Below are 16,605 nucleotides of genomic sequence, written 5' to 3'. Positions count from 1 at the left end.
AAAATGATTCTTTGAAATTTCAAGATACTAATACAAGGTTATGCTATTGAGAAGAACTGGTAGAAAGTCTAAGATCACTGCTACCCTATCTGATCTCTGAGGCTCACTCAACCTGACAATCATCTTACTGACATAACAGCTGTACTAGGAACATTGCAGTGAATAGGCAGTTATGGCCATCATACATCAGGTCAGATATAGCTTGAAGAAGGTGGATACAGCATCAAATGCAGACTTTAGTCTTTAGCAAAATTTAGAAATATAATATAAAACGCTGCCATTACTGAAAGGTTACCATGTAGCAAGCCCTGTGCTAAACCACCTATACCAGACTTCCCAGTCGTGAGGGATCATTCTCCCTTTAATACTGAAGTATAAGCAGTGTAAATCCCTCTCTCCACGATAGTGGGAAGTCCAGGCTTTTAGTAAGCTCCTCAACCAAGTGTTCCTGAGAAGCCCTAGGAACTGTGTTTTGTCTCTCCTGCCGTGGTCACTATGATCCCCTCAGGCAGAGTGACTTTAAGATGCTTCCCTCACAGGCTCCTTTGTGGTCCCCTCCCTACCAGGCATGTTTACAGTAAAGCAAAGATGGCTTGCAGATGGCAAGAGGGAATTAAAAAGAAGTAAAAATAATTCTTAAACTTGGTTTCATTCACTCATTCATTTATTTACTCAACTATATGGCAAACACTGTCTAAAACTAGAGAGACAGCAATTAACAATGCAGCTTTCAAGTGGCTACAGTTGGTAGGCTCCTGGGCAAAAAAGCTCTGAGCCCTCCCCAGACCTTTTGTACCTTCTCTTCTTGGTCCTGTGCTCACGAACTCTGGCCAGAGTGCCAGCTCCAGCCCATGCAGGGCAGTGGCTTCTTTTTAGCTAGCATGGTAGCTAAGTCTTACCTAAAATAATAGTAGTAACAGATAATGGTTATTGAGTGTTTATTATCAGTCATGATTTTCAACAAATTAACTCATTTAATCCTCACAACCCTAGGAGAAAGGTGATATTATTAATTCTCATTTTTACCCATTAGAAAAACAAGACACAGAAACTTAAGTAACTTGCCCAAGGTCACAGCTTTGCTAAGAAAGAGAGCCAAGATTATGATCCCAGGCAGCCTGGCCCCAGAGTTCATGCACTTAATCACTATACAATATCACTTTCCAAAACTACACACATGCTCCAAAGGGGAGCTTTCCAACAGCCTTCAATCCAACACACTACCTCTAGAAATTTATTCTACAGATATACAATGCATAGAGATATATCCAGAAATATTCATTGCAGCAGTATTTGGAATCACAAAATTAACTGCTAATTAGTAGAAGGCAGGTTAATATATATTTTAAAATTCCAAAAAAAAAAAAAAACAAAAAACAAAACAAAACAAAAAAAATAAAATAAAATTCCAGACAATTTTACATTATGCAGCTATCAAAAAGAATGATGTAAAGACTGCAGGTTTAATATGGTAGGCTAATTAAGCACATGTATTTATATCCTCTTTCTGAGAAATTATTAAGATAATAGTAATGGAATTTTTTTAAAGACTTAAGTTCACAAAGAGAATAGGAAGAAGGCTATTAACATAAAAAGAAAACTCAATAAATTCCTATAAAGCAAAAATCAGATGAAATATTAATTAATGAAAAAAAAAAACAGAAAGCCAGCATGGAACAGCCATATAATACAACCACATGGAACCTCTTGGCTTGGGCAACAGGTACAATGGAACTTAAGAAAAGTCCTGAAGGACACTTGGGGTGGCTTAGTCGGTTAAGTGTTTGCCTTCGGCTCAGGTCATGACCTCAAGATCCTGGGATTGAGTCCCACATCGGACTCCCTGCTCAGTGGGGAGTCTGCTTCTCCCTCTACCCCTCCTCCCCCCACTTATGCTCTCTCTCTCTCTCTCTCAAATAAAATACGGGAAAAAATTATATATTAAAAAAGGGAAGGCCTGAAAATATGGGATTAATTGAAGGTCTATGAAAATCAAGTTTCTGCTCTTTTTCGTGGTGCCTCCGAGGCAGTATGCTGCTTCAGGATGAAGCTGAATATCTCTTTCCCAGCCACTGGCTGCCGGAAACTCATTGAAGTGGATGATGAGCACAAACTGCATACCTTTTATGAGAAGCGTATGGCCACAGAAGTTGCTGCCGATGCTCTGGGCGAGGAATGGAAGGGTTACATGGTGCAAATCAGTGGTGGCAATGACAAACAAGGCTTCCCCATGAAGCAGGGTGTCTTCACCCATGGCTGCGTCTGCCTGCTGCTGAGTAAGGGGCATTCCTGCTACCGACCCAGGAGGACTGGAGAGAGGAAGTGCAAATCTGTTTGGGGTTGCATTGTGGATGCCAATCTCAGTGTTCTCAATTTGGTTATTGTGAAAAAAAAGGGAGAAGTATATTCCTGGGCTCACTGATACTACTGTGCTTCGTCACCTGGGGCCCAAAAGAGCCAGCAGAATCTGAAAGCTTTTTAATCTGTCAAAAGAAGACGATGTCCACCAGTATATTGTTAGAAAGCCCCTAAACAAAGAAGGTAAGAAACCTAGAACCAAAGCACCCAAGATTCAGCGTCTTGTTACTCCACGTGTCCTCCAACACAAACGTCGGCGTATTGCTTTAAAGAAATAGCGTACTAAGAAAAATAAGGAAGAGGCTGCAGAATATGCTAAACTTTTGGCCAAGAGAATGAAGGAGGCCAAAGAAAAACGCCAGGAACAGATTGCCAAGAGACGGAGGCTGTCCTCTCTGAGAGCTTCTACCTCTAAGTCTGAGTCCAGTGAAAAATGAGATTTTCTAAGAGTGACAAAATAAATAAGATCAGACACCAAAAAAAAAAAAAAGAAAGTCAAGTTTCCTATACCTTCCTGTACCAGCAAGCAGGCTACAAAATGAGTGGGTGAATAAATAAAATAAGTAACTAAGTAAACAATAAATAAATAAAAGTTAAGGTGTGGAGTCAGGGTCTTATTTAAACATATCTTTAAAAACTGCCTAATTGGGGCGCCTGAGTGGCTCAATCAGTAAGGTGTCTGCTCTGGTCATGATCTCAGGGTCCTGGGATTGAGTCTCCAAGTCAAGCTCTCTGCTCAGTGGAGAGCCTGCTTCTCTCTTCCCCTCTGCCTGCCCCTCTGCCTACTCTATCTCTCTCTCTGTCAAATAAGTAAATTAATTAATTAATTAACTAACTAAAAAAAAAAAAACCCTGCTTAATCAGTTCTTGCCTAAACTATTTGATGAACTGTCTAAAGAACTAACAAGGGTCACTAGCCTGGATGTCACTATCCAAGAATAAAGGCCTTCTGCTGCTTTATTTCAGCCCTGACATTATAGCCAAGAGTTTTCTGTCCACTTAAAGTGAACCCATAAGTTAGTGAGTCTCATCAACGTTTACAGAGTTCCCAATCTTCAAACTCTTCCCTCATGTGAAAATACAAATAGATCATAAGACATTTGAGAACTGCCAACATCAATAAACAAGGAAAAAGAAAAGATCCTAGCAAGGAAGAATGAGGGAATGGCAGTGGGGTAGGCAGCAACATCTGCCATTAAAAGTATGGTACAAGTATGCAGCTGGATTCTGAACAATGGGAGGAGAGTAAGGAGGGAGACTCTTTGCAATTTGACACTGGGAACATTCTCTTTGGGTGCCATACAAGAGGTAATGAGAGCCCCAGAGAATTTGAAAACATTAATTTGCTCTGCCATGAAAACTGTTTACATAGCTATCATAATATAAGTACTATTCCAATTTTTTCAACTTTTAGAATTAGTATACAGACCAAGAGTTGCATAGTGGTTACTCTCACGCAAAATTAGGCCTAAAGATGTGTTTTGTTTGGCTCATGACATTTAAAAAACTTTATCACATCACTGTTAGATCACAGAAACTGCCACTCTCTGTATGTTTCACGGAGTCAGTTCACAAGTTTATGTAAACAGAACACTACAGACATTAGAGTTTGTGGTCTAGGGTGGGTATTTGTGGTTGGTGCCTCAGTATCTTTTCCTTCCTTTCTTTTGGTAACAGCATCCTGATTTCCTTTTGGGGAACTCCTTCTGTCCTTTGGGTAGAACTTTGGGCCTGGTTCCAGAAATGGGAGTTAGGTAATCAACATCCAGAGCCCCTGATCACAGTGATGGGTTCAAAGATATACATGAGAACACATTGTTCCAATCAGGATAAATCCCAAAATTTGGCTTGGAAGAAACTTTCTCATCTTCTCACTGATTAACTCAATTTCAACTTGAGAAAGTATAAGACTGGAGCAGCTGCCAACATCTTGTGTCCTTGAGAGAGCTTTTCCAGGATGGAACCAGCACAGGGCAGATTTTAGAGATGTAGAGAAAAAAACGGGTCCTGAAAATGCTAAGTTTTGCATAAGCCACATTTTCCCCTGGATTTCCTTTATTGTTTCATTTGCATGAGCTGAGTTTTCTGTCACTTGCTACTAAGAGTCCTAATCAGTATATGACCTACAGGCACCAACAAATCACAGAAGATCGTTATGGTTACAGAATAGGGTGAAAACATTATCTACTTGAGAATACCAAAGTAAAGGAAAAGCTGAGAGATTCTGAGAAAGGAAAGGTTGTGAGGCCGTGATATGTTGAGAGAATAGGTTTGCTAATATTCTTACATTTCAAAGTCAGAAGGACTCCCTATGGTTGATGCAAAGAGGAACAGTTAATGTGTGGTGTCTGAGGCTGCTGAGGTGACCAGATGGGGAATTGAAATAGAGATCGAGCCCCACCGGGAAGATATAGGGCAGAACTAAATGCTCACCTGTCTTACTAGAAAATTTATGGTAATGTCTAGAATTGGTAAAGACAAAACCATATTAGCGGGATAAATGGTCATCTATCATACCTGAATGTCAATAGGTAATATTTCAACTCAATAAATTAAGAAACAGAAGCATAAAGATGTTACTTATGATATGGTGCTATCCACCAGAAAACCAAAGACTGAAACAGGTAAAAAAGGTTGCCTTTAAGGAAATAAGGATAGAGGTGAGGATGTGAGGCAGATGAGTCTCTTCTATTATAAATCTTTATATATGGTTTAAATTTAAATCATATGTATTATTCTAATATTTTTTTTTATTTTTATTTATTTATGATAGTCACAGAGAGAGAGAGAGAGGCAGAGACACAGGCAGAGGGAGAAGCAGGCTCCATGCACCGGGAGCCCGACGTGGGATTCGATCCCGGGTCTCCAGGATCGCGCCCTGGGCCAAAGGCAGGCGCCAAACCGCTGCGCCACCCAGGGATCCCTCTAATATGTTTTTTAAAAGAAAGGAATGTAGTAATTTGCATATGGCAATATGGAAAATATCCAAGATATGTTTTGAATGACAAAACCAAATTGAAAAACAAGGTATATGGTTTGCTTCAAATTGTATTAAATATTTGCACACATCTATAAATATGCCTATATAAATATATACGTGTATGTGTTTATACTTACATAGAAAGTTTATGGAAATATGTCTAAGAAGTATCTGCCTCTAGAGAGAGGGCACTAAACATCTGGCTGGGAAGAAAACACTTCTCATGGTATGTCCTGTTTGACTTTTTTTAACCATATGTAAATATTAATTTTTCAATTTAAAAAACCTGCAGGGTAACATGGCACCAACATAATTATTTCTAGGCAGGGTCACAGATAAAAGTCAAAGGTTTGGTTCAAGTGATCTCTCTAAAGAGAAGACTAACAAGGCTTAGGTCTTAACCTAAGAGTGAGTGAAGTCATTTGGTGCCACTGTCAGAATGCCTTAAGAATATTAGTCATTTTCCATATAGAACTCATAGGTGTAACACTAACAATGGGACTCATTTATTCAAACGATGTTTATTGAGAAGCCATGACATAGCAGATTCTGAGTTAGGGGCTACTATGGGGATATGAGCACACAAGACGGGATTCTTGCTTGCTTAGAGCTCAAAGGCCAGTGGGGCATGTAAGCAAGTATGCTAAATACAATAAGGGGAACCTACTGGCCTCCAGAAATGACATAATAACTTGTGTGGGGAAGGATAGCTGCCCTCACAGTCTATGTGCTTGTCTGCTGACATTCACTTTCTCCTTGGGAATCCTACTTATCAGTATCTTGCCACAACAACCTTGGGAGGCACTGCCCTCCCCTTTACACATACAGCCCAAGAAAAGGCGCACCTGTCCCTTCTCCTCCATAGTTCAGCTGGTACTAGTATATGGTTCTGATGATTCACTTTACATATCACATTGACTGGGTGAAAGGATGCCCAAATGGCTGGTTAAACAATATTTTTGGATGTGTCTATGAAGATGTCTCTGGAAAAAATTACCATTTGAAGTAGGGGGTTGAATAAAGACCACCTTTTCCAAAATGAGTGGATATCAGCCAATCCACTGAGGGCTGAAATAGCACAAATAGGCAGAGGAAAGGCAAATTTGCACTCTGCTTGAGATGAGACATCCATCTTCACCTACCTTTGGGTATCAGTGCTCCTGCTCTTGATTTTGAGATTTAGATAGGGATTCACACATCAGCTCCCAGATTCTCAGGCCTTGGGATAGACTGAATTATACCACCAGCTTTCTCAGTTCTCTGCCTTGCAGACAGCAGATCATGGGACCTCTCAGCCTCCATGACTGTGAGCCAATTGCTACAGTAACTCTCCCCTTATGTCTATCTATCTGTCTAGTAATGACCATTTTACCCCCTCAAGTTCATCTAGACACCTTAGAGACCAGGCTCAAGGGACAAGACCCTGAGAGAGAGAAAGGAGCTCTCTCCTTCCTGAGAGTTCCCTCTCTAGGCACTTCCTGTACCAGTGTGACCGACACTGGAAATATTCCCTGCCCTGAGAAGACTCCCCTTGCCCTTAGGTGGTAGCCCATGTCCCAGCAAGACAAATAATCACAACAGAATTCAAGGGTCCCATATGAGTCCCTGAAAGTAGCAGGAGGAGCCAGCCTCCTTCTAAGTGTTGAGAAAGGAAGGTGCCCCAACCAAGAGAGGCATGGCAAGAAGATGCAGGAATCAGGTAACTCAGGTGTAAGACCCACAAACACAGCCATAGTTCTAGATGAGGCCAATGTCATTGTTTGATTTTACATTCTCCTCCTTTCCTCATATTTATTTTAAAATCAAAATGAATTAAAATGGGGGTTAAACTTCCTTGTTGTTGTTAAACATTTCTCAAACATTTCTTTCTTTTTTTCCTCAAACATTCCTGAGACTGTTGAAAATGACCTACATGTTGCAGAACTAGATTTGACTGTCATGGGATGTGCCTCAAACTAAGACTGGCCTACCTTCACATTTCCAGAATTTTCTTTACCCTTCTTTGTAATCCTCACAAAGAAATCCTGCCTAATTACAATGTGATCTTCCCTAGAAAGCATAAGCAAAAGCTTGCCTGCTTTCCGTTCAAAAGCACAGCTGAAATTCAAAGGGCTAATGTGTCAGGTAGACTGAAGAAAGCAGACGTTCTCTGTTCAATGCTCAGTAAATCTCTAAGCTTCAGGATTATATTTATATCATTATAGCTTCCACCAGTACTTCTGAGGTAATACTGATCTATCAGGTTCCTAATTAGATTCCTTCAATGGGCCCCTAATCTTTGGGTGGATTCAGAGATTCCCCACATGTGCCCATTTCCCAGCCCAGTTTACCATTCTTCATGTTCCACAGCCTGCCACTCAGAGGTGTTTTCACCCCCAACCCCCTGGGGTGGGGGTGGGGACAGCTGTAAGAACAGGCAGTGGGTATTGATGGCAGTGGTGGTGAGTGAATAAAGACAGATGGAGTTATATCCTTATGAGAGTGGCTAGTCCATCTCCTGATACAGTCATTAGGATGTCTTATCCATAGGTAATGTCTAGATATCCATAAAGTTTTGCTCCAGCAGTTTCAGAGTAAAAAAGCATCTTCCCTAAACCACAGGTGTTATGTCCTTTCCAAGTAGCTGCACCTTGACCATGGTTCATCCTGTACTCCCATCCCTCCTCACTTAAAATTCACAGCCTCTGGCAATTCCCCTTCTCTTTGGCAGTGGGTGTGCCAGCCATACTTGTTTTCTTGCATTGTATACCACAGGCAGGTGGTGACAAAGGAATGAGGAGGGCAGGTCCCCTGGTAGGTTGACCACAAACTAAAAATCTTTATACTCGACTAATTAAAAAAAAAAGATTATAAAGCATCCTATATGATCTAATTTGTTAAAGAGACACTGAATTTGAAATAAAAAATGAATATATTTCCTGACATGGTTCAAAGCTCTCTAAGTTCTAAGCAACTAAAGAATATTGAAATGACAGTAAGAGAATTTAACTAAAATAACAGTAAAATAAGACCTTAGCTCTGGCTGCTCTAAAAAAAAATAATATCAACTGGATGGTTTAAACAGCAGACATTTATTGTCTCACAGTTCTGGAGGCTGGGTAGTCCAAGGTCAAGGTGCCAGGCAATTCAGTTCCTAGCTTACAGATGACTGCCTTCTCACTGTGTCCTCACATAGCAGAGAGACAGAGTAAGTGTGAGCCAGCAAGCTCCAGTCTCTCTTCCTGTTCTTTCAGGGACACTAGTCTTATCTTGGAGGATCCCCTCATAACCTCGCCTAAACCTAAATACCTCAGAAAGGCCCCATCTCCAATACCATCATATTGGGGGTTAGGAGTTTGGGAGAACACAAACATTCAGTTCACAACAATAATCTAAAGGGTTTAAATCCATAAGGACAAAAAGGACAGAAAAAGAGAATAGAAGACAAGAAATAGAGGAAGCTGGTAGAAGAGTGGTAATTGTCCTTACTGACTGAAACCCACATATCCAAGGATACAAGATGGTAAACAAGTTAATCTCCATTGAACCACCCTTCCACCCAACTCTCCACTTCCCCACTCCTTTCAAAGGTTTAGAAATTGGGAACAGAAAATAATATGGAGTTTGCAAGGAGTGGGGGATTATTTGGGATTTTTTTTTTAAGTTTGTATGTTTGTTTATGAGAGGCACAGAGAGAGGCAGAGACATAGGCAGAGGGAGAAGCAGGCTCCATGCAGGGAGCCCCATGTGAGACTCGATCCCAGGACTCAATCCCAGGACTCCAGGATCACTCCCTGGACCGAAGGCAGGCACTAAACCGCTGAGCCACCCAGGGATCCCATTTGGGAATTTGTTAAAGAGCACTTAGACACCGTGTCTTTTCTCTAATCCAGGCAGCCAAGTTGCTGCTCTCCCCCGACCCCAGCCCTGCCCTCCACCCCCAGAGAAGAATGTTACTCTCCAGAGGAATTGAATCACAAAATTTGTGGGCTTGGGCCAGGGGAAAGAGGAAAGCATGGGAATGAAGATAAGAGAGAAGACAGGAAAAAAATTAAATCAACCCATGAGATTCAATATCTACTGAATAGAAATTCCAGAGAGAACATTGAAAATAATGGGTAAGAAATTACTAAGGAGGGAAGAACAACAGGAGGGAAGGAAAAAGAAAAAAAAGTAATCACTATCAGCCTGTCATTGTCTTTCTCTAAGTCATTGATTTTCTCCAGTTTTAGCTATCTAATTCCATATTCCTTATAATTAATAATTCCCAATTTTCAAAATATGTCTAAAACATTGCACTCACACGTACCTCCAGTGCCATCACTTCACTAGCTCTGATTCCTAGTCCATGCTAATAAAAAGTTAAGCAATGGTAATATAGCTGCACACCAGGGGTTGTCACTGCTCCGTCATCACGGAGCTATGCAGCTATTGCCAGATGGCTGGTAGATGATTCCTCATCAAAATTCAATTCTGGGGGAGGTGGGTGGGGGGATGGGATAACTGGGTGATGGACACTAAGGAGGGCACCTGATGGGATGAGCCCTGGGTGTTATACTAGATGTTGGCAAATTGAATTTAAATTTTAAAAAAATTCAATTCCAGAATCTGTTTCCTAGAACCACACCACCAACCAATTCTTCAGGTTGGGTTTGTTGGCAAGCAGTCTGAGTTGGAGATTGATGTGTGGAAAGCTTATCAAGGAGTACTTAATACTTAAATAATTTTAATTAATAAGTGATATACAAATCTCTGATCTGTAAACACACCACCTCTCAATTGTTGTAATACATGAAAAGCTCAGGGAATTATGATGCATAGGAATTTAGATGGTGAAGAAATGACCCAGATGGACCAACAGTCCTGTCCTGGGTGTAGGGTCACTGAAAGTGTCTTGTCAGGAGCAGTTACGAGTTTTTCCAGGAGATATTTCTCTGTGAAGCTTTACCTTAGAGGTTCCCAGTTTCCCCCCTGCCTTTAGGAACTGGCTGTCAACTGATGAGTCTGCTTCTCTAAGATCATATCACCTTACTAGATGATAAAATAAAAATAGAAGTCCTTTTGCTTTGAGTCTTGATATCCTCGGCTTTTTCTTCTTCCACCTGAATTAATTGTACTAATTAGAGGCATATTCAGGAGGTTTCAAGCCTCTTAGGCTAGCCTGAGGCTAGCTAACAGGCACTGTAAATGGATGCAACCAGCATCTATTAAATTTCCTCCCTGTTCACATTATCGTGTTTCAAAGTCCCCTTCTCCACTGTCTTTGTAAACGTGTTTCCCTGCCCACTGGAAAGTTATGGCATCGGTTCTTAAAACCATCAGTTACGATGGTTTAGCAGCAAGAGAAAGACAACTCAAGATAAAATGGTTTTAGCAAAGTAAGACATTTGTTGTCTTACATAAGGAATATAGAACTGGCTTCAGGCAAGGCTATACATAGAGCTCAAGTGTGTTTTCAGATCTGGGGGGCATGAAGAGTATTACAGAAGCACTCAAGAGAAACATCTAATATAACTCTGAGGGGTCAAGCTTCCTAGAGCAGGTAACATCTACAGTAAATCCTGAAAAATGAGTAAGATGAATTATACAGGAAAAGAGAGAGATTGAGGAAAGGAAAAAAAGGGCATTCCAGGTAGCTGTGGAAGCACATGGTGAAGTCTGGAAGCAAGGAAAAGCAAAGTTCTTTTAGGGCATGGCCAGCCCTATACATGGCTGAAAGGTGGAAGAGGTGAGAAATAATGCTGTAACACTAAGTGGTGTATAGATGAAGTTGGCCTTATGTCATGCTGAAAATATGAGCCTCCTGCTGAAGGCTCCGGGAAGCACTGAGAAGGACAACTTCAAAAATAGAAGGTGTCATGAAAACTGAGCCAGGAGAAATGTGAAATGAGGAACAGGCAGTCCTATCATCTGGTCTAATGATTGTGATGGTTTAAGGTAAAAGTGGATATAGAAGCACCTAGTCCTGAGAACTGCTTTCCCCACTCACTTTCCAGTTAACTACTTCTTTTTTTTCTTTTTTTTTTTTTTTTAATGATAGTCGCACAGAGAGAGAGAGGCAGAGACACAGGCAGAGGGAAAAGCAGGCTCCATGCACCGGGAGCCCGACGTGGGATTCGATCCAGGGTCTCCAGGATCGCGCCCTGGGCCAAAGGCAGGCGCTAAACCTCTGCGCCACCCAGGGATCCCCTCCAGTTAACTACTTCTATAGGATTCACCAAATCCTAGACTACTAGTTGAATATTTTTAAATTGCTAGAATAGGAGTATTAGTAATAAACAGAAGGCTTTGATCTGTGCCAACAAGAATCCCCGGGTGACAAGTATGTATCAACCATCCAATTTCATTGTCACAAAAAAAAAAAAGAGAAGAATTTATGGATAACCATGTAATATATCACCCAAACTGTTACAACTTTTTAAAAATCAGATGTCTTGAGTTACAATTTATATACCGTAACATTTCTAAATTCAAGTGTTTGTTTTGGTAAGTGATGATAAATGGCTAAAGAGATGTAACCACCACCCTAGTCAAGACATAGAATGTTGCCAGTACCCCTAAAACTTCCCTATGCCCCTTTTCAGTGAATCTCCTCATCCCATCCTTCAATTCTGACAACCACTGATTTCTCTGTCACAATAATCTGGACTTTTCTAGAATTTCATATCAACGGAATCATCTAAATATAGTATTTTGTGCTTGGCTTCCTTCATTTAACTTTTGAGATTCATCCATGCTGTTAATTTCAGTAGTTTCTTTCTTCTTATCAGCAAGTAGTATTTCATTGTTTGGAAATACCACCAGTTTATTTTTTCCACGTGGCTAACTAATTGTGCCAACACGGTTTATTGTAAAGACTATTTTTTTTGTTCATTGAATTATTTCAGCATTTTTGTGGAAAATCCATTAATTATGCATGGTTGGGTCTATTTCCGGACTCCGTTCTGTTCCATTGATATATATGTCTAAATTTATGCCAATAAAAATAAATTTAATAAACACTGTTCTGTTTACTGTAGCTTTATAGTAAGTCTTAAAATCATGTAGTATGACTTGTCCAGCTTTGTTCTTTATTTTCAAAATTATCTCATATACTCTAGCTCATTCACAATTACATTAAATGTACCATCAGTTTGTCCATTTCTACCAAAAAACTTTACTGGGATAATGATTGGAATTACACTAAATCCATAGATAGATTTGGGGAATATAGTAGGCTAAATAATGGCCACCCAAAGATGTCATGCCCTATTCTCTGGAACCTGTAGATGTTGCCTTTTATGGCAAAGACTTTACACATATGCTTCAGGATCTTGAGATGGGGAGATTATCCTGCATTATTTTGGTGGGCCCTAAAAGCAATTATGTGTACCCTTGTTAGAGGGAGACAAGAGAAGACAGAAGAAAAGAGAGGCTATGCCTCTCAGGGAGGCAGAGATTAGGGGTGATGGAGCCACAAACCCAGAGATTACAGCAGCAACCAGAACCTATAAGAAGCAAGGAATGATCTCCATGAGAGCCTCTGGAGGGAATGTGGCCCAGCCAACGTTTTGCTTTCATCTCCAGGAAATGGATTTCAGACTTAAGGCCTCCAGAACTGAGAGAGAATATAAACTTCTCTTGTTTCATACCACCAAGTCTGTGGTAATTTGTTATAGCAGCTATAGAAAATTAATACATGGAAAATCAACATCTTAATAAAATTGAGCTTTCCAACCCAAGACCATAAAATATGTCTCCATTTATTTAGGTCTTCTTTCATTTCTTTCGATATTTTAGTTTTGAATGCACCAATCTTGCACATATTCTGCTAAATTTATCCCAATATCTTGCATGTTTTTTGAGGCTACTGTATTTTTATTTTTCTTTATTTATTTTTAAAGATTTTATTTGTTTATTCATGAGAGACACACAAAGAGAGGCAGAGACATAGGCTCCCTGCAGAGAGCCTGCTTCTCCCTCTGCCTATGTCTCTGCCTCTCTCTGTGTGTCTCTCATGAATAAATAAATGAAATCTTTAAAAAATTGTTTATTTCCAGCCCATAGCGACATGACTGATTTTTGCATATTAACCTTGGACCTTGTGACCTTGTTAAACTTATGTATTAGTTCTGGAAGATTTTTTGCTGATTCCTTAGGGTTTTATACTTAAATAATCATATCTGTGAATAAAAAATTTTACTTCTTTCTCTCCAATTGATATGCCTTTTCCTGACCCTCACTCCTTATTGATTTGGCTAGAAGTGTAGTATAACACTGAATGAAAGTGTCAAAATGGATATTCTTGTCCTGTTGCTGAACTTGGGAGGCAGGGGGAAGTGTGCATACAGTCCTGTACTATATTATATTGTGTTAGCTGTGGGTTTTCGAACATTCTTCTATCAAGATGAGGAAGTTCTCTTCTATGTGTAGTTTGCTAAGAGTTTTTATCATGTCTGTGTTGAATTTTGTTAATTTTTTTTTGGCATATATTGAAATGCTCTACTCATTCTTTTCTAGTCTATTAGTATGGTGGATAATGTTGACTTTTGAATGGGAAATTAACCTTGCATTCCTGAAATAAATCCCAGGTGGTCAAGATGTATTATCCACTTTGTAATCTACTAAATTTGATTTGCTAAAATTTTGCAAGGGTTTTTTGTCTCTGTTCATGAAGGCTATTGGTCTATGATCTCTTTTCCTTGTAATGTTGATCAGGTTTTATAAGAAAATTATAAAGATTAAAGATTTATGAGTCTTGGCCAGTACTCTAATGTTTTTAAAATTTTTATGAAGCATAATATCCATACTGAAAATGTATATATCATAAGTGTACAGTTTAATCTATTTTTATAAATTGCACACACCCTTGTAATTGGCACCCAGAACAAAAAGAATAGTACTAATGTCCCAAAAGATCTCCTTGTGCCAGCTTCTTTTTACTACCCCTCCCCAAAGATAAACACTGTTTGACCTCCAACACCATAGGTGAGTGTTGCCTTTTTTTTCTTAACTTTATGTAAATCCAATTGAATAGTCTGGCTTATTTCACTCAACATCATGTTGTTGGATTCATCCATTTTGTTGTGTGTAACCATAGGTTGCTCATTCTCATTAGTGTGTAGTGAGTACCCTGTAGGGTCAATACAATAAAATACCTATTCTACCAGGAATTTGGGTAGCTCCCAATCTGGGTTCTGTTGGGCATAGCCAAATATTGCGTTATGTCAAACATCGTCACTAGTGTAGAAAAAATGAGCATGAGTATTAAAGAAGTTAAAATTTTAAAACTACTAAAAAATTGCAACTGAAATCAATCAACTTGCTTTAAGTACTAAGTAAAGCAAAATGTCACCCATCCTTTCTTTACTCTCATAATATAATGGTGCCTCTCACCAACCTCTTCTTTTTTTTTTATTTTTTTAAAGCTTTTATTTATTTATTCATGACAAACAGAGAGAGAGAGAGAGGGAGAGACACAGGCAGAGGGAGAGGGAGAGAAGCAGGCTCCATGAAGGGAGCCTGATGTGGGACTCAATCCTGGGTCTCCAGGATCACACCCCGGGCTGAAGGTGGTGCCAAACCGCTGGGCCACCAGGGCTGCCTCCACCCACCTCTTCTACCCGTGCTGCTCTGTCTCTTCAAACTTATCATTCTATTCATGTTCTCTCTACCCTGCACCTCCTCCTCTCCTCTCACACTGCACTGGCCATATCCTCCTAACATTTAAAAGTTAAATTGGGGGATGCCTGGGTTGCTCAGCATTCGAGCATCTGCTTTTGGCTCAGGGAGTAATCCCAGGGGTCAGGGATCGAGTCCCCCATCGGGCCCCTGTGGAGAGCCTGCTTCTCCCTCTGCCTTTGTCTCTGCCTCTTTCTCATTCTTTCTCTCATGAATAAATGAATAAAACCTTTAAAAAAAAATAAAAGTTAAGTTGGGTGCTTGGGTGGCTCCATCAGTTAAGCATCTGACTCTTGATGTCAGCTCAGGTCTTGATCTCAGGGTTGTGAGTTTAAGCCCCACATTGGGCTCCATGTTTAGCATGGAGCCTGCTTTAAAAAAAAAAATCTCAAGGCATTCCCATAAGTGAACGAACTCAAAATCTTATCCTTTTGAGTACCTAGTGGCAATGCACCTTCTAAATCTCTCTTGGGTATCCAGGATTTAAATATATTAGCTTTGTGTCTAAAACTTACTCATAGAGTGTTCCATTGGTTTAATCTTTTTAGATCGCAGTCATTATCTCAGTTAGTTTACAGGAATTTATATTTGCTCACACATTAACAGACCTAATTTCAGATATTACCTATGGTGACCAAGATCATAAGTAATTCCATGTACTTAAAAACTACTATTTAAGAAGGGAAGTCATAATAAAGTCAAAGGAAAGCTGGCAACTCCTCACCTAATTCTCATCCATGCTAAGAAACTGCTCAAAATACCAAAAAAAAAAAAAAAAAAAAAAAAAACTTAAACTCTTTAGCAGTTAATGTGAAGAAGCAGCACTCTGTTCTCTGATCCTGAAACACTAACCTAATTGTTTTTAAAGATTTATTTATTTATTTGAGAGAGGGAGAGAGAGGACAAGTGGAGGGAGGAGCAGAGGGAGAAGCAGACTCCCTACTAAATTAGGAGCCTGACTTGGGGCTCTTGATCCCATGGGATCAGGACCTGAGCCAAAGGCAGACGCTCAACCACTGAGCCACCCAGGCGTCCCCATCACACTAACCTAATTTAAAATATACTTACATATTCTTATTATAAGTACATATATTTTACATGTAAACTTAAATTTTTTTTTAATTTATTTATGATAGTCACAGAGAGAGAGAGGCAGAGTCACAGGCAGAGGGAGAAGCAGGCTCCATGCACCGGGAGCCCGAAGTGGGATTCGGTCCCGGGTCTCCAGGATCGCGCCCCGGGCCAAAGGCAGGCGCCAAACCGCTGCGCCACCCAGGGATCCCTGTTACATGTAAACTTAAATTTACTATTTAAGTTTTAAATATATGTTTATATTTTTACATGCAAATATAGAGAATATTCTGAAATACTTAGAACCAAAACACATCAGACATAGGTTACTAAAGTTTCCTTAAATTGTTCCTTTTCCTTTGTGACATGATTCTGCCTAAAATGCTAACAGGACCACTCAAATTAAATTTTAAATTATTGATTATGTATTTAATGTTACACAGCCTAGGAAAATAAATATTGAAAACTTTTATAACTTCACTTTCCTAAGACCAATATAATGTCTAGTCTTTTTATTTAAATATGTTTTCCTACATGATAGGCTAAATGCAATTTAA

At 39.7% G+C, this 16,605-nt stretch overlaps 1 pseudogene; it reads left to right on the top strand.

Moving 5' to 3' along the window:
- The first annotated feature begins 2,044 nt into the window (after nt 1–2,044).
- On the top strand, nt 2,045–2,832 carry LOC121497571 (annotated as a pseudogene).
- Nucleotides 2,833–16,605: the final 13,773 nt, after the last annotated feature.

Source organism: Vulpes lagopus, chromosome 8 (assembly GCF_018345385.1).
Source record: "Vulpes lagopus strain Blue_001 chromosome 8, ASM1834538v1, whole genome shotgun sequence".
Classification (NCBI taxonomy): Eukaryota; Metazoa; Chordata; class Mammalia; order Carnivora; family Canidae; genus Vulpes; species Vulpes lagopus.
The sequence above is the reverse complement of the archived record's forward strand: the minus strand, read 5'-3'. Positions and strand labels throughout refer to the sequence as shown.